Source organism: Rhinopithecus roxellana, chromosome 6 (assembly GCF_007565055.1).
Source record: "Rhinopithecus roxellana isolate Shanxi Qingling chromosome 6, ASM756505v1, whole genome shotgun sequence".
Taxonomy (NCBI): domain Eukaryota; kingdom Metazoa; phylum Chordata; class Mammalia; order Primates; family Cercopithecidae; genus Rhinopithecus; species Rhinopithecus roxellana.
The window spans coordinates 62,403,950-62,427,135 of NC_044554.1; the positions used below are offsets into that span (position 1 = coordinate 62,403,950).

Consider the following 23,186-nt stretch of genomic DNA (forward strand, 5'->3'; position numbering starts at 1 on the left):
ATAAGCTTTTTCAGAAATACTCACAGGAAGTGAGTGTCCGTATGCTGGTTACTCACCAGCAACTGAGTGTTGGCAGGTGGAGAATGCTACCGCAGCCCGCCCAGACGGATCTGCAGACTGGCCCCATTGCAGAGGATTAGACACAGGGTGCGTGGATCATAGGGTTTTTGTACAGAAGGCAGTTTTAAGAGGAAATTGGTCACTGCATGTCATCTCGAGGGGTGGTGATTCAGGGAGCAGGGCTGGGGGTCAGAAGGCACGTGGCTGCCATCTCGGAGGTTCCTGTTCACTTCTCAGAGGGCAGGCTGGCTTCTAAAAATCAATGCTCCCTCCACCCCCAAACAGCGATTCTTCTGCAGTGAATCACTTCCAGAAATGAATAGCCACAGTTTTTTGGAATGAACGTTGTGAAATCCCTCCTTTATAATGGCAGGTTTTCAGTTGGTGGTTTTATCAGAATTTCTCAAGATCAAAACGAAACCTTCTCTTTAAAAAGGAAAGAAAGTACTATCGATACAGAAAGCAAAAGTATTTCCAGTTTCCTACTGAACTGTCACGGCAGACCTCTCTGTATCTATATTTAGAGATGTATGTCCATATATTTGCCTGAATGTGTGAGTTCTTGGAAGTATGGATTCATTGCCAGGAGCTGGTGATTTCCTATGCAGAGGTCGCTCACTACAAGAAATGTTACACTCGGTGAGTAGGTGGTAGCTTCTGAAGATTATTGGTAACCCAGTGTTGGTCGTCTTGAGTCATGGATTTAAATGACGGCTAGCAAGCTCTTCAATACCTTCTGCTTTATATGATACAGAGCATGGAACGGTAGGATGCACAGACGGCTGTGAAGGATTTTTAAGAATATGGATTCATTGAATAATCAGTGAATCTTGTGAATATACTAGACCTTTGGAGGAGGAAAGGGTGTTTTACAGAAGGAAGTGGTTTGTAGGGGCTTTTAAAGGTACAGTTATCGCTTTTCTATATTTATTGTCAGCATCATTCAGTCCTCCTGTATGAAAGAGATAAACAGTCTCAACAGAGAAAAAGTTATGCTGACTCTTTAAATGAAGAAACTCGATCCTCATGTTACTCTTAACTGGACTTTTTTCTTCCTAATTATTCATAAGGGAAACTGTCCCATGAAGGCAGCTAACTTTCTGGCAATCTCTACGATGCGTCTCATTCAGAACCCGGTGGGCTCTCCATGCATTATTGGCAGCACTTTTATCCAGGGGCACAGAGGGGGAATAGGGTTACTGGAAACAGGGAGTGTAGCTCAAGGAATTGTTCTCTCTCTGGAGTGGATAAGTTGTTTGACCTACTGACTCATTTCACAGGAATTAGGAAAACAACCTAGTGTGGTTTTTATTGTTAGTCCTGGAGGATTCCAAAATCTGTGTGCCTACAAATAAGATGAGCTAGGGAAAGGGAGCGCTGGCAATTGGTGTTTCTACTTGCCTGTTTTCCTGGTGGAATCCGATCCTCTGCTTCCAGGACAAGTCCTGCGCTTGGGATCCTTTGTACGACCATTCACAGGTGAGTATATGTGACAGCAATTTCTGATTTCACTAGTTCTTGCTTCTAAACGCCGAAATGGTGCTTTGTTAAGGGAAAGGCTTATTAAAGAGCATTTTCCCCCTGGTACGTTTATAATACATTTCATATTTACCTACAGAAAATACTGTGGATGTGATAATAATTATACAAGACAACCCACAGACAACAATGAAAGTTAAGAATTAAGATATATTCTGATAGATTTTTGCAGCATATTGACATAAAGGCAGTTTTGGTTTTGACATACGTATACCAAAATGATATTTGTAATGCTATTTAAACACAAGTATAAAAGGCACCAGTGTATTCTGGCAAAAATAATATAATTATCAACAGTTAATGAAAGGCTTGTGCTTTGAGCTACTAACAAAATGTTAATACGGAGAGAAACTTGTGATTCATGATGTTTTGGTTTTCAACCAATGTTATCAAATCAGCTAAAAGTATCAGAAGAGGACAAAGAAAGTGTGTTAAACATGGATAAAAGTAGAAACTGAGAAAAGATAGTTTTGATACTTAAAGTGTTAGATTATGGCCTCTATATAATGTCACATATGCTGGACTTCTCCCCCCCCAACAAAATCACACCCTCAAATTATGATCTTAATTATTCAAAGGATGTTTGGCGTGTTGGTGGTATAGCGGTGAGCGTAGTTGTCTTCCAGAAGATGGTTGGTGTATAATTACTAGAGAATTTCTTGCTCTCTTGGGAGGTGGCTTAGTAAAAGGTTGAGTCAGGCATACTGAGGCTGTTTATTCAGTGTGCTATGCTGTGCTGTGTCCAAATGCCTGGGAGTTAAGAGTTGTTAACCTTTCCAGGGTGCTAGATCCCTTTGAGATTATGATGGAAGCCATGAATCCTTTTCCCACACCTGTATGCAAACATTTGCCTGCCCATTTACAGACCCAAAGAAGCACATCCATGTACCCCACGTTAAGAAGGCTGCCCTGGACTAAGCCCTCACTGTGACTCTGCTGTTCTTAACCTTCCCAGGAAACACTGTTATTTAAAAAGACGAGCCATCCAGGTCAAAAAGAAGTCACTGTGGTTGCTAGGTGGGGGTGCAAAGCCAAAGACAAAGGGTGGGGAAAATACATGACTAATAATAAATAAAGAGCATGGTTAATACCAGAACCTCCAAACTGATAGCCCAGAATCCCTCAACATTTAGCCACGAGAATTTGTAAAGTACGTTGTGAATTCAGGTAGAGGGCTGAAGACTCAACTTTAAGCAGTTGGGCAGAGTTTTCATACGTATATTTGTCTATGCCTTTTGCACAATATAAAACTAGGAAATCTCTTTTCATTTTTCTATTGTGCACGCTACCACATTAGGTAGGACTCAAAATCATCTCAACTCCAGAAGTATAATTCGTAACAATTATAACAAAGCATAATAATGATTCTACATTAGCAGAAGAAATGTAGTAGGGATAGATTTAAAATAGCATGGTTGAGTACAAAAGAAACATCATTTTTAAAAAAAAATGCAGCCTTTATCACTCATCAGCTAAACTTAAGTCAATGCTGTGAGGCTGTTGTGGGAAAAAAATAGTCATGATTCTTGGGTATATTAAAAGGAATATGACACAGAAGGGTAAGAAAACAAGACTTAGTGTTCGTCAGATTCATCATTGTGTCCTGTTTGAGTCACACTTGAAAAAAGATTTTGGACAATTGTGAAAAGCTGATACACAAGCAACAGAAATTACACGCCCTTCCAGGAAAAGATAAGGCAACTGAGAGTTTTATTCCACACAAGGCTAGAGGATTTCTTGCTAATGGCCTTTAAGTAGTAACAGTCTGGTTTATCCTTGTATTCTTGGGGCCTTCCGCACTGTCTGGTGCTCAGTACTTGAGATGATTGTTGTGTTTAGTGATATGAGTAACGTTCCTGTGATAGACTTAGCACGAATAAGTAAGTTCAAATAAAACCAGCGATAGTGTCATGACAGACAACATATAATACATGAATTTGCTGGGTGATTAATACACAAGGATGACTGTCTCACTTGTGAGGATGATAAAATACTTCAGCAGCTAACTGGGGGAAGCTACAAAATCTTGGTTTGATACCTCTTTCAGGATGAAAGCAGATTAAGTCTCCTGGGGTGGTGGAAACATTTATTCATTCATTCTACAAACCCTGAGGGCCTACTTGGCTAGGTGCTCACAGTCTGGTAGAGGAGACAAAGATACAGAAACAAAGTCACAGTGTGTGGTGAGTGCCATGGGAGCATAAAAACAGCATGTGCAGGGCTTGTGACACTCAACCTCCACCCCGCACAGCTTCCAGTGGAGGCAAAGTCACAATTGACTCAATGGACAGTCTTGGCCGAGTTAGCTGGATGGGAGGCAGGTGGGACAGCCTGGCCAGAGGCACAGACCTGTGTGTGTGGGGAAGGGGTGATGGGAGATGCAGACTCGGCAGTGCTTGGAACAGGTCTGAATGCCACTGGCGCCTTGCTAGCCTGAAGATTTCCACCCAGAAGGCTGACAAAGTCAGACGTGCGCTTCAGAAAGGCCAGGTGGGCTGCAGTGAAGAGAGTGATTTGAGGGGGTGGGGGACAGGCCATTGAGGCAAGGGAACCAAATGGAAAGCTTTGGTCAGGACACACGTGGTGATGGATTTGGGGGAGAAACGGGGGAGGGTGATGCAGGCAGATTGGCCACTGTTATCAAGTGGCATCATTCACCACAAAATGCAGTCCAAGAGGAAGCCCAGGTGTGAGGGGGCACAGGTGGGGCCCAGGTGTGAGGGGGGACAGGTGGCATTCAGACATGTCAGTACACAGAGACAGAGTCAGTGGCAGAGACAGAGCCAATGGGGAGTTGGGCCACATGGATAAGGACTTGAGTGAAGACCTGTCTCCAAAGCAGGGGATCACAATTCTAATTTTTTATATGGTGTTTTTCATTTTATTCTTACTCATTTGTAATAAAACCTTTTTTTTACTGTATATATTTAAGGTGTCAACCTGCTGGTTTGATACAACATGTGCATTGCAAAATAATAACTTGCACTCAAGCTATGAGTGTACCATCTCACAGTTACCTTTTTGTGCATGGGTAAGCCAACCTAAAATGTACTTAGAAATATTCAGTATCTTCACTGTGGTCCTCATGCTATACTACAGATGTATTCATCTGACATCATTCCAGCTTTATACCCTTTGACCCACATCTCCCCATCCCCCCCAACCACCACTGTGTTTCTATGGACTATATTTGACTATTTTAGATTCCACATATTACCTCTAATCCTCAAAGCTCTATTAGGGTTTTGTATGTTTCCTTCCAGCACTTTCCTACATACACACAATTTGCAGAATCAGCATAATTCTGTATAGGTTCATTCATTCATTCATTCATGTATTTATGAGATGGAGTTTCACTCTTGTTGCCCAAGCTGGAGTGCAATGGCGCAATCTTGGCTCACTGCAACCTCTGCTTCCCGGGTTCAAGCGATTCTCCTGCCTCAGCCTCCCAATTAGCTGGGATTACAGGCACGCACCACCACACCAGTTAATTTTGATTTTCAGTAGAGACAGGGTTTCACCTTGTTGGTCAGGCTGGTCTCAAACTCCTGACCTCAGGTGATCCTCCCACTTCAGACTCCCAAAGTGCTGGGATTACAGGTGTAAGACACCATGCCCAGCCTGTATAGACACTTTCAATACCACTTTTAAAACAGGCATGTTCTCCCTATGCTTTAAAATGCCTCTAAAATATTTCTAATGGTGCTAATTCTCTAATTTGGGAGTGTCTAATTTGCTTCCAGTTTTTAAAAACTATTTTTATATTACAGTAATTAACCTTTTAAATACATGAATCTTGGGCATATTTTTAATGATTTCTTTAGGAGAGATTCCTTACAGTGAATTTCTTGGGTAAAAGGAGGTTAAGTGTAAGATTCTTGATATACCTTGCTAAGTTGTTTTCTAGAAAGCTTGAACCAAGTTCTACACATTTTAGCAATGTGTGAGATATCCTTCTCCCCATATCTTCATCAGCATTGAGTGTTCTCTCTTTTTTATCTTTAGACAAAAAGGTTACATTCTTTTTGGTTCATCTACTCAGAAGCTATTTAATGCATGTTTCACTCCATGTCAGGCATGTGGCATGTTTTCATCTCTACCAATAACATTGAACTTTCTTCATGTGTGTATCAGCCTGTTGTTTTCTTTTGTAAATGTTCTGTTCATGTCCATTATCAACTTTTCTATTAGGGTGTGACTGTTTCTATGATACATTTATAAGGGTGTGTGTGTGTGTGTATGTGTAAGATATTTGAGGCAAATATTTTTCCCAGCTTCTTTGACTTTTAATTTTGCTTATACTTTATTGGAAATACAGAACCTTTATTATTATTATTATTATTATTATTATTACAATACTGTAAGTTCTGGGATACATGTGCAGAACGTGCAGGTTTGTTACACAGGTATACACGTGCCATGGTGGTTTGCTGCACCCATCAACCCGTCATCTACATTAGGTATTTCTCCTAATGCTATCCCTCCCATAGCCCCCGACCCACCGACAGGCCCTGGTGTGTGATGTTCCCCTCCCTGTGTCCATGTGTTCCCATGAGAACCTTTATATTTTATGTAGTGGAGTAAATGATTTTATTTTTTTCCCGTATAACTTCTGTTACCTCAGGCCTAGGAATTCCTTCCTACCCAGAAGTTAGAAAATATTCATCTAATTAAAAAAATAATTATTTCATTTTTAACATTAAACTCACCAAATTAGACGTAAGATGTAGCCAGGCCCAGTGGCTCACAACTGTAGTCTTAGTGCTTTGCAGGGCTATGGTGGAAAAATCGCTTGAGGCTAGGAGTTCAAGACCAGCCTGGGTAACATAGTGAGACCCCACCTCTACCAAAAAATTAAAAAAGTAGCCAGGCATGGTAGCATGTGTCTGTAGTCCTAGCTGCTTGGGAGGCTGAGGTGGTGGGAGGATCGCTTCAGCCCAGAAGTTTGAGGCTGTAGCTATGATCATGCTATTGCATTCCAGCCTAGGCAACAGAGCAAGACCCTGTGTCTTTTTTTTTTTTTTTTTTTTTTTAAAAGGTGTGAAAAAAGATCCAAATGGAGTTTGTTCCACAGAGTAAATCCCCCATCATGTATTGAGTCATGTATCTTTCCCTATTAATTTCCATATTTAATTTATGTTTCAAGACTTTTTGCTGTTATATCCAGCGGTAGGAGCCCATGAACTTGTTGGATATTGGTAACCACAGACGATGTGATAATACCTTTTTCCAACATTTTATTACGAAAAATACACTGGCTAGATTCTATAATTAATATTCTGTCACTTTACCATCTATTCACATAATAATTCTTAAACCTCTCAAATCATTATTTGAATTTCAAAGTGGACTATCATTCTCTAACCCTATTTTTCTCTAATTCGTAGTTTTGATTTCCAGGAAGCCTTCAGCAATTTATATTATTAGTACAGTAAGAGAGTAAACAACACACTAAATACCAAGAAAAACTACTTTCCAAAACATGTTTTAGTCGTTTATAAATATGGCTAGCAAGGGGGCTTCCTGGGACACAGTGCTGGGGAAACGGCAGGCCCTAGGAATGGGCTTTGAAAGAAGACTTCTGTCACTGTCAGATCACATTCCCAAGTGGCCATCGTCGTGCTCTGCCAGGGAACCCTTAGCAGAAAAGCTGCTTTGCCCAGGATCTGGCTTGTCGCCCCAGACCAGCCCTACCGCTGTCTGGCATTGAATATCCCTGGTCCAGAGTGAGTGGCCAGTTGCATAGACCTTAGACCGAGGAGCTTAGTCACCTCTTCCCAGCCTAAATCGTGAGCACCCTAAATTCCCATGGGTTGTTGAGACCTAATAGCATCCTGGCTTAGAGATGGGATTGCAACTGGGTCTGCACAGGAAACTGGCCTACTGTGTCTGCTGCTTGGTGCAGCATACAACCAGCCACATGGAAAAACCCGCAGCCTGCAATAAAAGATTCGCCTTTGGTCACCACTTGACATTAGCTGTGGTTTAATCTGTGTTATGTTTTTTTTCCCCCCATCTAAGCCTCAATTTCCTATCCATAAAATATGTTGGTTTTGGCCAGGCATGATGGCTTATGCCTGTAATCCCAACACTTTGGGAGGCCAAGATGGTCTGCTCACCTGAGGTGAGGAGTTCAAGTCCAGCCTGGGCAACATGGCAAGACCCCATCTCTACTAAAAATACAAAAAACTAGCTGGGCATCATGGCACATGCCTGTAATCCCTGCTACTTGGGAGACTGGGGCAGGAGGCAGGAGAATTAGTTGAACCCGACAGGCAGAGGTTGCAGCAAGCCGAGATCGTGCTACTGCACTCTAGCCTGGGCCATGGAGCAAGACTCTGTCTCCAAAGAAAAAAAAAAAGTTGGTTTTATTAGATTGCAGAGAATATTTTTTTTCTCTATCCAAAATCTGTGATTTTAATCTAGAACACTGAATGTAGGTCAGGATCCACCCCATTTCAGAAATCTGGGAAGATCTTTTTTTATTTCCAGCTTCTTGGAATAAATAATTTCCAGGATGTTACAAACATTGATGAAGTTCACCAGAACAGACCCAGGGTTAACATTTTAAAGTCGTTAGATATGGCTCCAGGAAAAGGCAGGAGAAGGCACCCGTGAGACCCTGCAGAGGAGGCCTCACACCTGGGCAGCCTTAGGGCTGACCCGCTGCCTTACTGAGCGTATTCCCGCCTCTACCCCAGAGACTCACTCTGTGGATCCCGTGTCACCTCGATTCTAAATTCCCTGCTTCCTAGTGAATTATGCTATCGCACGTTAGAAGCCTGGCCAATAAATGCTTTGAAATTTAAGGATAGCTATCCTGAAAAAATTTAATATAACCTAAATTGATAGTCTCGTGACGTCAGTATTCAAAAGAGGCATTCTATTTCAGCAAGTGGTTTTCAGAAAAAAATAAAATAACCTGAGTTTTTCTCCTGCCACACTCCCCTCTTGCTGCAAAAAGAGCTTGTTGCTTGCCTGATGCACCGTGTTGTTCTCTGCCTCTGAAGATACAGCTCCCTGAGCCTCCCCACGTTGTCCACCTCTCCAATACCACTGCTCCACTGGGAAGCTGGCCCGGAGGTGCCCTACCACGTTCATCTCTCCCAGCCCAGGGCTGTCTTTAATGTTACAGAGACACAGATTTCAAAGTGTTGCAATTTATTTGGCTTTAATTAATTTGCCGGAAGCAAGGGAGGGTAGATACAAAGTACTCCTCTAACCTGTTATTTTCCTTGCTGTTAAAATGTAAAGAAGACTAATGTAAGAATCTTTGCCTTCCACCAGTCATAACCATGGTATGCACAGAGCTTATGAATCATCTTCTAAATCCGCAGCTAGTTTTAAAATTTAGCTTCCAGGCTAGATCTGCAGGAAATGATTGTGAGATCATAAACTCTATGGAGTGAATATGAAGTTACTTACCAGATCCCATAAAGTTAGCTCAGGGAATCCTGAGGAAGGTGTCACTAAGAAACCTGCTTTCAAAGCGGAGTCAGACCTGCATGGCATTTATTATCTCCATCGTGTTACTATGCCAAACATATAAATAGCTTCAAAGTGAGTTCAGATTAAAACAGAAAAATCTTTGGATATATTCACAGGCAGTAGGGGTCATGTAACAAGTTAGTAATGAAAATAAAAGATATCTAGGCCGGGCGCGGTGGCTCAAGCCTGTAATCCCAGCACTTTGGGAGGCCGAGACGGGCGGATCACGAGGTCAGGAGATCGAGACCATCCTGGCTAACACCGTGAAACCCCGTCTCTACTAAAAACTACAAAAAACTAGCCGGGCGAGGTGGCGGCGCCTGTAGTCCCAGCTACTGGGGAGGCTGAGGCGGGAGAATGGCATAAACCCGGGATGCGGAGCTTGCAGTGAGCTGAGATCCGACCACTGCACTCCAGCCTGGGTGACAGAGCGAGACTCTGTCTCAAAAAAAAAAAAAGAAAATAAAAGATATCTGAGGTGCAGCCTCAACTTTTTAAGATGGATCTTGAATAAAAAGGTCTAATGAAATATTCTATGGTATTTTCTCTGGGATTAAAAAAAAAAAAGCAAAACAAAAAACAAGGGGGCACTGGAACAATGTTTTAGATAGACCACGGGTGTTTCCCAGTGTGCATTTGTAGTGCACTTACTTAACTGAGAGCCCTCTCATATGAAACTGGAATGTCACCACCATGTGACAAAGCGTAGACTAGCCGTGACCTAATATGTACTGACCATGACTAATGCAGAAGTCCAGGTCACTGCGGTTGTATTTCCTGTGGCCTCAGTGTTCTGGGGTTAGGGTTAACAGAGATAATTCATTTCTGTGTTCAAGTCTCTAATTCTTCCATCATGTAAATTATAGGTGGGAGCAGACTGGATTCAGCATTGCTACAATAGAAAAACAACAAATAGAACCACCACCAACACCAGGTATTGAGAACTCCATGTGCCAGGCACTGTGCCAAATACTTGATTTGATTATCTCTTTTAATACACAATCCTGTGTGACAGATCCTACCATGAGACCCATTTTACAGATAGACAACTGAGGCTGGGGAAGTTGGAAATGGAGGAGCCAGGATTCAAGTCACAGCAGTCTGGCTCCTGTGCCCAAGCTTTTAATTTGTATCCTATTCACTTTTCATAAATGAATGACTCGTGTTGGAGGTGTTTTTATCCTTGGGGCCACTCAGTTTTATTCAGCCAGTTTTCTTTGGTGGTGGTTTTAATGTGTTAGGGAAGAATGCACGTATTCCCCACAGCTGGGCACCTTTGTGCTGGATCACCTGGCTACAGCTCATGCATAGTGCAGATTACCACACCCTGCCCCCATGACTCAAGCAGTTGTGCTGTGGGTATAGGAGGGTATGTTCCAAAAAGGCAATTAACAAAGCAGCTGTCCTAACTACCAAGAAAAACAAATGTGGCATAGCCCATGATAGAATCCCCTTTTTTCATTATTAGACATGAACAGAAGCTCATTAATGCCATCCAGTAAGTTCAAGCCCTATGACTTAAGTACACTGTCAGGACCCAGAAAGAAACCTGTTGTCTTATGATGTTATTGTTGCTTGGTTGACCTCATAATGTCTTGACAGGGCTCAGGACACCCTTCATGATCTGGTCTTATCTCTCAGGACTCCCCCCATCCTTACCATTGTTCGTTGATCTCCGGTGCAGCCAAACGAAGCCCCTCATGCTTTCCCTCTGCCTGGAAGCTCTTCCTTCCCTTTTCCTAGCCAATGGCTACTGTCCCTTCAGAGCACTGTTCAGATGAAACCTCCTCCAGGCAGCCTGTGCTGATTCCTGAGGGTTGGGCTAGGTGCCCCTTGGGTGCTTCCACAGCCCCCTCTGCTTACCCAGTTGTATATGTGTCATACTATGTTCTATAATTCCTATTTTTTGTCCATCTTCGCTGGCTTGCATTGACCCCTTAAAAGCCATGACTGGGGCTGGACAGGGTGGCTCACGCCTGTAATCCCAGGACTTTGGGAGGCCGAGGCAGGTGGATCACAAGGTCAGGAGATCAAGACCATCCTGGCTAACATGGTGAAACCCCATCTACTAAAAATACTAAAATTAGCTGGGTGTGGTGGCATGCACCTGTAGTCCCAGCTACTCGGGAGGCTGGGGCAGGAGAATTGCTTGAACCCAGGAGGCAGAGGTTGCAGTAAGCAGAGATTGCGCCACTGCACTCCAACCTGGGTAACAGATCGAGACTCTATCTCAAAGCAAAAAAACAAAACAAAACAAAAAAACATGATGCCATGATTGGTTGGTGTTTACTTTTGGATAAACACCTGGACACATGATAGACAATAAGTGCTTGAGAGAGAGAAATGACCTACTGGGTAACACCAAAAACTAATGTATACCATGTCTAGTGTTCACAGTTTACAAAATGCTTTCACATACATGACCTCATTTAATCCAGCAACTCTGGGAAATAGATTTCTGCATCCCTGTTGTACCAGGAAACATCAGCCTGCCCTGATGGCAGGGACGTGGTTAGCGGTGGAAAGCCAGGACTCAGGCTCAGGTCTTGAAACCCAGATCTTATGCCCTATGTACTGCCATGTGGATATTCTCAAGGCATCTCTCTGAAATATTTCCAGAATCTTTCACAAAAGTCCTGTGTCGTCCTTGTCCTGGCCAACTAGACTCAGAGGAAGGATTGATGGATTTTCATCTTCCTCTTCGCTTTCGTCTTTTCTTCTTAGCATCTTCCTACCATCCCCACCACCGCGCTTTTCCACCAAAAGCCTGATGCTGGCATGTAATGGACCCTTTCCAAGTTTCAAGGTGTTGACAGTAAATCTTTTGTATTCAGACCAGGCCGGCTGCTTTCCTTCTTTTCTTGTGGGTAGAACTCTGGAAAAGTGGAGGGGGGTGGGTGGGGCTTCAGGTAAAGTGTGTCAGCAAATCAGGTAAGTCAGATCGTCGTGGTGTTAGTGGGTAAGAGATGAACTGGGGGAGGGGTGTGTGTTTGGGCAGTGAGCAAGCCAGCAAGAGAATGTGAGTGGGCGGCCAGTTGGTTGGCAAGTGAGAGGCTGTGGAGAGGTTGCTGCTGGGACGGGCTGTGCAATTAAACAGTTGAGCAGATCTTAATAGCAGACTGGGGCGGTGCTCTCTGCAGGCCTGCGGGGAGCGGGGGAAGCAAGCGAGCTGGAAGCATCTTTGGGCACAGAGCAAGATACGAATTTCATAAGCACATAACCTGAGGAATAGAATGCAACCAGAGGAGGGAGAAAGAGAGATTCCAGGCACCATTTCCTAAACTTAAAAAATTCTGAATACCCAGTTTTGCTTTGTTCTGGGGACCTCTGGCAATGTTGTTGAAGGGAGGAATTTGTAATTTCATAGAAAAGTGAATTTTATCATCACAATGGAACATGAGACCAAGGTCATAAATCCCTTTGTTTGGAGTGTCCATTCTGAACTCCTTTTATACTTTTATTTGCAGGAAGAGGCTATACCAGCAAGTATTATGGTTTTACTGGGTGGGGCGGCAAGGCCAGGAAGAGATGGGAGATGCTGTTAAAGGCCCTTTCTCCAAAACATTCAGAGATCAGAGGAACTCAAGAGGTCAAAGTAGGCTGACGTCATTGTTCATCCATTTATTCAGTAAACCTTTCTTGAGCACCTACTGTGTGCCATGCGCTGGTTGGCAGTGAGGTGAAGATGATAGTGATGAAAACACAAGCATGGTCTCTGTCATCGCGGAACCTAAGTAAACACACACCAAAAAAAAAAAAAAAAAAAAAAAAATGACCCAAGAAAAATCATGCCCTGAGGGGAAGGCACTCAGATGAAAAGGACCTCCTTCCCAGTGGTTCCCTGAGGTGGTGATTTCCAAGGTCCCAGCACAGGGATGAGCAGGAATGTGTGGGTGCAGGGGGTAGGGGTGAGAGCTCTCAGCATAGAGAGAGCAGCACATTTCAAAGGTCCTGGAGTGGGGAAGGAGGTAGCAGGGTGGCAGGTGCAGCTGCGTGGTGGCCACTTCCATTTCAGAAGTCTTCTGGAATGTCTTTTTTTCTTTCTTTCTTTTTTTTTTTTTTTTTTTTTTTTTTTTTTTTTTTTTTTGAGACAGAGTCTTGCTCTGTTGCCCAGGCTGGAGTGCAGTAGCATGAGCTCGGCTCACTGCAACCTCTGCCTCCCGGGTTCAAGCAATTCTGCCACAGTTTCCCGAGTAGCTGAGATTATAGGTGCGTACCACCACGACTGGCTGATTTTTACATTTTTAGTAGAGATGGGATTTTACCATGTTGGCCAGGCTGGTCTCAAACTCCATCTCCTGGAATCTCTTGATGGGCCCCTGTGAATTTCCCCTGGCCAGGGCATTCCCCCAGGTATTCGGGACAGACCTGTCCCCAAGAGACTGCCTGCCACTACTTTCTGTGAATGTCACTGTGAGGGGAATAAATAAAGATAAACTAGAAAAGCAAACTGTAAGAAATCTGAAACCAGTTGTCAGTTTTCAGGTGCCCAGGAGCATGACAATATGCCTAAGGGACCATAACAGGACTTGACATGAAGCTGGGTCTAAAGCAGATGACTTGGTGGCTGCAGCGTGTTCCACACAGGCGAGCATTGTGAGGCCAAAGGACTGGTGTTGAGCAGGATGAAAAGCACAGTGTTGGTTAATTCTAAAGAGTGAAGCCTGCAGGAAGAAATGAACTTTGGCCTTGGAGTGGGGGTGGGGCAGGGGCTAGAAGGAAGAGAAGCTCGGAAGTGTGTTGTGTAAACGTGGTTCTGTTCCATCTAATCTTTTACTACCTGTAGGGACAGGTGGATGCAGCAGAGCTGCTGGCAGGAAAGGTGGAGTTTTTTTCAAGGTCACGGGTTAAGCAATAGAGTAGAATATCTTTGCAGCTGCAAGAGGAGGTGCGAGCAGCTTGTTCACAAGGTGCATTTTGCAGGAGTTTCCCCTTACAAGATCTTATTTGCTTGAAAGTAGCGTTAGGGATTTCTGTGCCAACAGGTAGCTGGATCTCTGCGGTTGAATCGTTATCACCAATCTATAGTTAAAATAAGCATTTTTTTTTTTTTTAAAAAGGGAGTCTACTTTCAAAGTTTTCCCAAAGTGCCAGTCTGAAGCAGCTACCTTTAAAAGCTGTTCTTGAATAATAGGTTGCTATATCCTAGTCTGTAATCTTGGACTAATGTCTGAGGAAGGGAAAAAAAAAAAAAGAATATTCTCTCTTTGTCCGATTAAGAAGTGGAGGTAGACAGCGATTCGACATGTTGTACGGGCGAGGCTGTGCTGAGCTTGCGTCTGGGACAATGACCAGACAGATGAAAGGAGAAGTGAGAGATATTTTTAGCACATCAGGACTGCTTTGAAACATTGATTTTTTTCCATCTCCTCCCACCCCCCATAATTCCAGCAGGAGGATTCAGTGGCAGGTGCTTTAATTCAGTGTGTAAACATCTATATTACACACTAAAATATTCTCGAGGAAAGGGAGTTGCTGATTTGAAGGCGTAGCTTTCAAACCCACGTCTGTGGGCTCAGTGGTCAGTGTCCCACCACACAGTCAAAGTGTGACGTGACCAAGGAGGACCCCCAGGAGGATCCTGTGTCTTCTGTGGCCAGGGACTATTCCTTTCCTCAGAGGAGTGGGTTCACAGGAAACCGGAGCAGGAGGACGCCTTAAGCCCCACTCCTGTTGGTCCTCAGTCCCTTCTCCTTTGATCAGGTGGTTCAAGCACGCCTTGAAGTTCCGGTGTTCAAACAATGTGACCTCTGCAATTAGGTTCTAACACTTGTCAGTGCCCAACTTAAACCACTAGCAATGTTAGTTAAAAACCTCAGGGAGGCCGGGCACGGTGGCTCATGCCTGTAGTCCCAGCACTTTGGGAGGCCTAGGTGGGCAGATCACTTGAGGTTAAGAGTTCACCACCAGCCTGGCTTAACATGGTGAAACTCTGTCTCTACTGAAAAGACAAAAAAAGTTAGCCAGGTGTGGTGGCAGGTGCCTGTAATCCCAGCTACTTGGGAGGCTGAGGCTGAGGCAGGAGAATCACTTGAACCCGGGAGGCAGAGGTTGCAGTGAGCTGAGGTCGTGCCACTGCACTCCAGCCTGGGTGACAGAGCAAGACTCCGTCCAAAAAAAAAAAAAACCTCAGGGGGCTGTAAATCAAGCACAACTGAAGCAAAGATAAAAACGGGCAGTCTCAGAATCACCTTTGAAGGTGGAAGGAAGGGCGTTTGTGTGTGGCAAGAAGAGTGTATTCATACAAGGGTTTTTACTCCTCCTTTGGAAAGTCCTGCTTGGTGGCTGGCCAGTTTGTCATGCTTGGCTGCCCAAGCAAGTGGTGGCAGTTGGAGCACGGGAGAAAGCCGCAAGGGGTGAGGAAGAAGTGCTGGAGAGGGCGCCTCCACCTTTCAGCTGCCCCAACCTGTCTCCAGCCCCAGGGCATGTGGTTCTGGGCCGGGCACTGGCCCTCTCTCTGTGGACTGTACCAGGCAGCAGGTAGCGCACAAGCTCTGAGGTCAGGCTGTCTGGGCCTAAACTCCAGCTCTGCTCCTTTCTAGCATCTGGGCACATTCGAGTTACTTCATGCTTTGTGCCTCGGTTTCCTCACTGTGAAATGGGGATGGTAACAGGACCCTCGTCCCAGGACTGCTGTGTGGACTGAAGTGCCTGCAAGGGGATTTGTCTTTTCTGGGATCACAGTGGATGCTGTGTTCCACGTGAGGGAGTCTCTTGCTTTCTCCTACCTCTTGCAGCCGCTTTGCCTCTGGGTGGCAAACAGCAAGTGGCTGAAAATCACAGTAAGCCCGTCAGAGTGGTGATAGGCCACGAGGCTACAGTGGGATGGGCTCCCCATGCCCTCACCTATGGAGCGGGCTCAGGCCGTCCCTTCTTCCTGGGGTGCCCACATCATTCCCTTGGAAGTTTAGACAGCAGCCCTTGCCTTGCCAGACGCAGCGACCCCTCCCAGCTACACGTGGAATCTGCGGCCCAGCCTCCCTCAGATGTACTGCATTGCCTGACAGAGACCAGGGGCCCTGGGTGGTGGCTGTCGCTGGCCTGGGGACGGGGTCCCCGCAGGTTTTCAGGGTCCTCAGCGGCATTCGCCAGCGTCGGGTCAGACTTAGCCATGGGGCCCGAACTCTCCATGAGTTGGTTCTTGTTGGGGATGACGCCCTTTATTGAACCCCTTGGTCCCCAGCCTGTATCGTCTCAATCTCTTCGCAGTTGTCAGAAGGCCCAGCCGCCACCCTGAAACAGCCCAAAGCTCTCTGAAGAGCACGAGCTTTTATGCTTCTCTCCCCAGATCAACCGACTTTTTCATTGCTTCTGTGGAGGCTTTCTGTGGGAGAAAAGCGTGTTTATGGGGCAAGCTTAGAGAGCTGTGGTCCCCGGGGTGGGATTTTTTGAGTGGCTCTGCCCACGTGGTGGTGAGCCCTGGTGAGGGTGAGACGCATTTTCTGCTAGAATGGCAGTGCGAGGCTGCCACCTTGTGGCCAGCACGAGGCAGTGTGTGTCTCCCTTGCTGGAGCTTCTGGGTGAAATAAACTCATTTTAAAGGTCTTTAGTAAGGACCTCACTCCCTCACCCTCTCAGTGTGCATATCATTCCAGCTCCAGGGCTTAACGCGTCTGTTGTGGCATCTCTCAAATCTGTACTTTGCTGTCTCTTTGACTCCAGAGTCACTACCTTCCAATAAGCCCTTCTGCTGACTCCAGACCGATCCTTCTAAAGCATAGATGTCATCGTCTTTCCCTCTTTCAAGGCTCCTCATTTTCCGGGTTCCAGCTCATGTCCCAGGAGGCCGCTGAGCCCACTCCTCTGCCCCAGCCTGTGTCTGCACACAGCTCTTCTCTCTTCCTTCTGGTTTCGTCTGGCTGACACTGCTCATCCGAGAGTCATCTCAGGTGCCTCCAGGGATCCCCCATATTAGATTAGCTTCCCTCTTCCCCATTCCTAGCTGACTTCTTTCATTATGCTTCAGATCCTTTTTTTGGAAGAAAAAGAAAGGAAGGGAAGACAGACTGGCCAGAAGGAAGAGAGAGAAGGAGGGAGGGCATATCAGAGAATTCAACACGCTGCGTTTTAACCAGCTACTTTTCTTCGTCTCCCACGAGGCATCAGAGTAGAGACTGCCTTTCATCTCTCTCTCCCTTGTGTAATAACACAGTGTCTGGCAGATAACTGTTGCTTGCTAATTATTAGAAGGAAGAAAGGGAGGGAGAATAAAAGCCAGCATCACCATGCGATCTTCCTAAGTGCGACGGATGTCAGAAAAGAACTCTGTTAAGCTCAAGGGGCCCTAAAGGAACGGCGCTGCGTGCTGGTTCAGATGGTAGCAAATGCTCTCACTGCACTGACAACACTTCTTCACCTCTTCTTTCTACCACCACAGCAACTGTCTCCCTCCGGCCCATCTTACTGCTAAGTTCATCTTTTATTAAGCATAGCTTCAGTCACCTCATTTCTTTATCAAAACACTTCTACAGAAGAGTTCCAAGTGCTATTTAGCCGGGCCGTCCAGGGCCTCCACAGGATGACCCCAGCCCAGCTAGTTTTCTACCACTCTTTATATGTTTCCTAAGTACCATTCATTATTTTAGGACTTGGTATTTGCTGATGAATTTAATTACTTACTTGAGAGTGTGGCAAAAGCACATCCTAAAATTTCAATTAAAAGGAGTTTGATTGACCTGCTCTGAGTTTAAGACACGTGCTGGTCACTGTGGGAGCCATTAAAGAAGGTATTGTTCTGTGGCCACCAGGAACGGATAGCCCAGCTGGGGACAAGACAAAAAAGCAGGAGGCATCAGGGAACAGAGAGCAGAAAGGAACATGTCACAAGTGCGTAATTAATCGCCAAATATATGGCTGAAGAAGGGGTGGTGATGAAACCAGATAATGTCTATGAAAGTGCCTCTCCCCTGTCAAACTCCCAATTCCGAGCAGTCCTACAGTCGGCCCCTTCCACAGGGCATAACCCTGTCATTCCACCTCCAACGTCGTACACACTCGGCCTGTCCTGCATAGCCCTTCGTGATAAGGCCTGCTTCTCCTCCCAACCTTGTGGGACCCCCGGCCCTGGAACCCCGAGCTGCAGAGCTGGAGAGAATGCACTGTGTTGTTTAGTATACATGTTCCTTGAAACATTTCTCCCCATTTTCCTTTGGTGTTTAACCTGTTCTTCCCTTAAAATTCGGCTTTTCCTTTAAAATCCAGCCTGGAGCTCCCCAATGAAGACTTCTGTGGTGCTGCATGCAAAACTCACCACCTGCAGAGTCTCTGCTGTCCCTTGTCAAATACGCGTTTGTGACATACACTGGAAGGCAACGGGCACGTTTCTGTCGTCTGTGTGACTGTGGACCTCTGCCGCAGGGGTCATGTCCTTTCCCTTTACAGTGACTGATGAGGTACACATCTTGTCAGTGTTTGTCACGGACTGAAACTTAACACATTAGAAAGGACAGCAAAGTCAGTTGACTCTAAATTGTTAAGGCACAAGCTCTGTGAGTTCAGAAGAGACATGTGCCAGAATCGGTCCCAGGAGGTTCTTAGATAAACCTACCAGTTCTAGGTAGGAATTCTTAGAATTGGAAGGTCAAAGCTTTGTACATGTGAAATAGATCGAACAATAAAAAGAATTCCATGTGGAATAGCTCAGTGTCTGTGGCTCCTAACGGCTCCCCCATTCTCTGCTCCAGCCAGCGGGAGGAGAAAGCCTGCAGAGTGGGGGCAGCGGAGACAGAACATCTTAGCCCGAGCAGAGGCTTTATCTAAGGAAGTGGAGCGAATGCCCTGAAGGTGGGTTGGACTTAGGTGGTAGAAAGGTTTCAAATACACTCTGTTATCTTGTAGGTAGTGGCTGCCATTTATTACTTTAGAAAACCATGGCGACTTCATCAAAGTGGTGTTTTAGAAAGATGATCCAGGGCCGTCTTTTCCCTTTGAGAGTGGGAGGTGCCCTGCGGCCCACCTTCATTTTCTGTGATGGTATTCCCAGTGGTTTCCTCCCTGAGGCTGTGCGGCTTAGTGGCGAACCAAGAGGCTTAGGATGCAGGTGCAAAGCCCCTCTACTCTTTAATGCCTCACCACAAGGTGCAGGATCTTTCCTTCTGTAAACAAAGGCTTTCTTTCTGGCACTGCCCTTGACCTGCTCGGAGCTGTTCTCTGATCCTTTGGGTCTCTCTGCCCTCGTGACTGGCAATGACCTGCTAGGCAGCAACCCCCACGCAGCAGGTGGTCCTCCAGAGCTGAGTCACCACTCCGGGAACCGTGCCCCGGTGAGGCCATACAAGGCAGTCCTGCACCGGGCGGGTGTGAGTGGCCTCTCCACCTGGCCCCGGGTCTGGGAGGGCTCTTTCAGTTTGACATAGAGAGCAAAGGAAACTCGGAGTTTTGGCAAAGCAGAAAAACGTTTTACCTGTGATCACAGTTATGGGCCTTGGTCAGTCAACTGATTTCAGCACACCAAAATTATCCATTACAGATACCCTGAGACATGGAAAGGAAGGAAGCTTTTAAATGATGTTTTGAGATTCTGTTTGACCTGATGAATTAAGAGCACTAAGCCATTGATTGATATTGTAGGCAATGAACAAGTGAGGCTCAGATGATTTTTCAAAAATTTTTTCATGGGCACTGATGGATGTTTAAAAAATTATGACATGTTCTGTTCATTTCCAGAGAAGAGAAAAATGTAGTGTTGCTTTTGAAAGGAGGTTTAAAAAAAAAAAATGTCTAGCTTATTCATTACACCAGTGAATAGCGATGACTTCAGTCTAAAAAGCAAGTTAACTATCATCTCTCTCCTTGCCTGGGAAAAGAAGCCTTTATCTAAGTAGCCACAAGATGGGCAAGGCTGACCACCCGGTCATTTCGACTGATCAGGATTTTCCAAAAAACAAAAAGCTCTCTATGTTTTCACAACTGAGTGACAACTCTTAGGAAATACTACCAGCTTACTCAGTTCGAGTAAGGCCATGGAGAAGTCTGGTGACAGTTAATCATTCAGTTGCCTGGATGCACATGTTACACGTGGCTAACGATGCTGTGACCACTGGGAGCTTTCAGAATTGGAGAAAATAGCATCATGTCTCTTGCTTTCTGAACATGAAATTTTTAACTCCCGGGTTCAAACAATTCTCCTGCCTCAGCCTCCCAAGTAGCTGGGATTACAGGCGCCCACCACCACGCCTGGCTAATTTCTGTATTTTTAGTAGAGATGGGGTTTTGCCACATTGGCCAAGCTGGTGTTGAACCCCTGGCCTCAGGTGCTCCACCCACCTCGGCATCCCAAAGTGCTGGGGTTACAGGCCTGAGCCACCACATTCCCAGCCAGAAATTTTTAAGTGAACAAAAAAAAAAAGTTTCAGTGTTTGACCTTACCCATTATGTGCCCAGTTAGTTCTAGATCCATGAAAGGTTCCTTAAAAAAAGAAAAAGAAAAAGAAAAAAAATACTGTCATTTTCTTGGGCAGCTTTTCCTGAGCTCTGTACGTGTGTGCCTATGTCTGGGGCATACACAAGGACTCCGGCAGGTCCACTGAACTCTACCACATAGTTGCCAGTTACACTGTAAACTGTGACCTGGAAATTGCGATTTACTCTTTTATTTTTCTGTTTACTTTGCATGAGTACTGTATGTATAAAAAAGCAGCCACATATGGATAGTCAGAGAGCTTCCTAGAAATATGGATGATCAAAGGCATCCTAGTTTTTCAGGTAAATTCTAGAAACCAGAACCATATCCCAGTTCCTGTAGCCTTTATTATTTCAGATCAATAGAAGCAGAATCCAAATGCATTTGGAGCTTAGAGGTCAATTGATTTGGAACCCATTCCAGTCCAAAGAATCTCTAGATTCATTGATTTCAGAGTATTGTTTAGGGGAAAAGGACTTTAAAAGTTGGGCGGGGGAGCTTTATTCTTTACTTTATAACCTGTGTGAGGCGGGAGAATTAACCTGTTTTGGATAGAGGCTGCAAAAAAGCCAGTTCTGGTGACCACACTAAAAAGATTAATGAGCACTTAGCACCAAATTAAATACCCACCCCCACCTTTATGAAGTGGAGTTAATAGTACAAATGTGACAGCATTAAACATTGAAGCCATCAGAAGGAACTTGGGAAGTGCTCAGGCACCGAAGAGTTAAAAACACAGACATCCAGTAAGTGAGTTCCCCCTGGGCACGGGTCTGTTTATCCTGCCTTTCTGAAGTCAGAGCCAACATTCTTAATGGTTTTGAATGATTCAGAATGTTTCTTTTTTGGCAGGGCCAGTTTCCACACATGGGCTTATGACTAAAACCCCTTAGGTGAGGTCCAAAGCAGAAACCAGCCTCACACTTAATGTCATATTTCAGAATCGTCTTATTTTAGAGCAAAAGGAAAACTATTAAATATAGCTTGCTTATTTCAGACACGAAGGGACGGAACCAGTGAGGCTTTGGTCAGCCAGAGGTCACAGGACTGGAGAGAGAGGCCAGCCCAAGGCAGACCTCTGGGTTCTGGGCCCAGCCCTCCCTCCTCTGCACCACACAGCTCCTGTCCAGACCTCGGAAGGAGGTTCCAGCGTGGCCTCAGCCTCCTGCTGGAAGAGGCAGCTTGCCCTTTGAGATCATTTAGAAAATGACTTGGGTCAGAATGGAGAAGTTCGTTTTTACAAAATGAAACAAATCAGTTATTTGCCATAGACAGCTTTTTCAAAACATCCTTTGCCAGTGTGTCATGAATGTATTCGCTCTGGGACAGAAACAAGAATAATAACAATTCTATCTACTATACGCCAAAAGAAGAGACTTGATATACTTTTTTTTTTTTGGATGAGAATTAACTTATGCCACACTAGTTCTTTTTTTTTTTTTTTTTTTTTTTGAGACGGAGTCTTGCTCTGCCGCCCAGGCTGGAGTGCAGTGGCCGGCTCTCAGCTCACTGCAAGCTCCGCCTCCCGGGTTCACGCCATTCTCCTGTCTCAGCCTCCCGAGTAGCTGGGACTACAGGCGCCCGCCTCGTCGCCCGGCTAGTTTTTTGTATTTTTTAGTAGAGACGGGGTTTCACCGTATTAGCCAGGATGGTCTCGATCTCCTGGCCTCGTGATCCACCCGTCTCGGCCTCCCAAAGTGCTGGGATTACAGGCTTGAGCCACCGCGCCCGGCCGCCACACTAGTTCTTAATAAAACAAACTGAATCCTTACCGCAGGAGAAAGAATGGAGCAATGTTCTAAGAACATGCTGTACTCTTTGGGGCACTGAGTGAATGTAATATTTAGAAGATGCCCTTGAAGCTCACAAGTGCCTCTTGGGATGGAGTAAAGGGGGAGAAACAGCGAGAGAACTCGGACAGAGAAGCTGTCCATGGGAGGAGAAGGCCTTGGGAAGAGCCATCGACTCACCCGCTTCCTGCTTGATTGAGGATTTTGGGGATCACAGATGCCATAGGAGAGAACCCATTTCTTCAAAGCCAGGAGGTGAACCGGCCCACCCCTGCTGTGCCCACCACACTACAGCCAGTAAGGGTTCTCCTCTGAACCTGAGCCACTGTCCCCGAGAGCCAGAAACCGGCCATGTGTGGCGTCCCCAGAAAAGGACATGAGCAGGTCCTCAGCCCTGCCACACACATTTGTCTAAGGAGAGAAAGCAAGTCAGCGAAATGGGATTTGCACCGAGATCTCTGCACCCAGGGAGCCCTCCTGTGGAGTCAATCCTATTTTTCCAGGTGGTGTTTAAATAGCTTCATTGATCACTTTGTTTTTTTTTTTTTTTTTAATTATTACAAAACGTGTTTTCCCCCAAAGAATGTTAATATGTCATCAATATTCAGTTAAGTAACTCCAGGATGATCTTTTAGTAGGAGGAGCTGTCTTTTGGTCCTAGTAACACTAAGTGCCATTTTTTCCTCTTCCAAGCCCATGGAAACAGTGTGGAGGAAAAATGATTCTATATTGAGCTTCTAGCATGATTTTGGAGATAAATGACAGCCACCTCCCAGACCCCCTCCTGAACACCTGTATTGCCTTACTGTTATTTTTATTTTTTTGAGACAGAGTCTCCCTTCGTCACCCAGGCTGGAGTGCAGTGGTGTGATCTCTCAGCTCAGCTAATTTTTGTATTGTAGTAGAGA

At 45.3% G+C, this 23,186-nt stretch overlaps 1 long non-coding RNA gene across 1 annotated transcript in view; it reads left to right on the forward strand.

Moving 5' to 3' along the window:
* The first annotated feature begins 257 nt into the window (after nt 1–257).
* The window catches only part of LOC104674478, a 35,698-nt gene continuing 12,769 nt past the window's right edge, over nt 258–23,186 (forward strand). Inside the window, exons 1-2 of the long non-coding RNA XR_749647.2 lie at nt 258–699; nt 1,498–1,539. This is a non-coding gene — a long non-coding RNA (uncharacterized LOC104674478). The remainder of the gene's footprint in view (nt 700–1,497; nt 1,540–23,186) is intronic.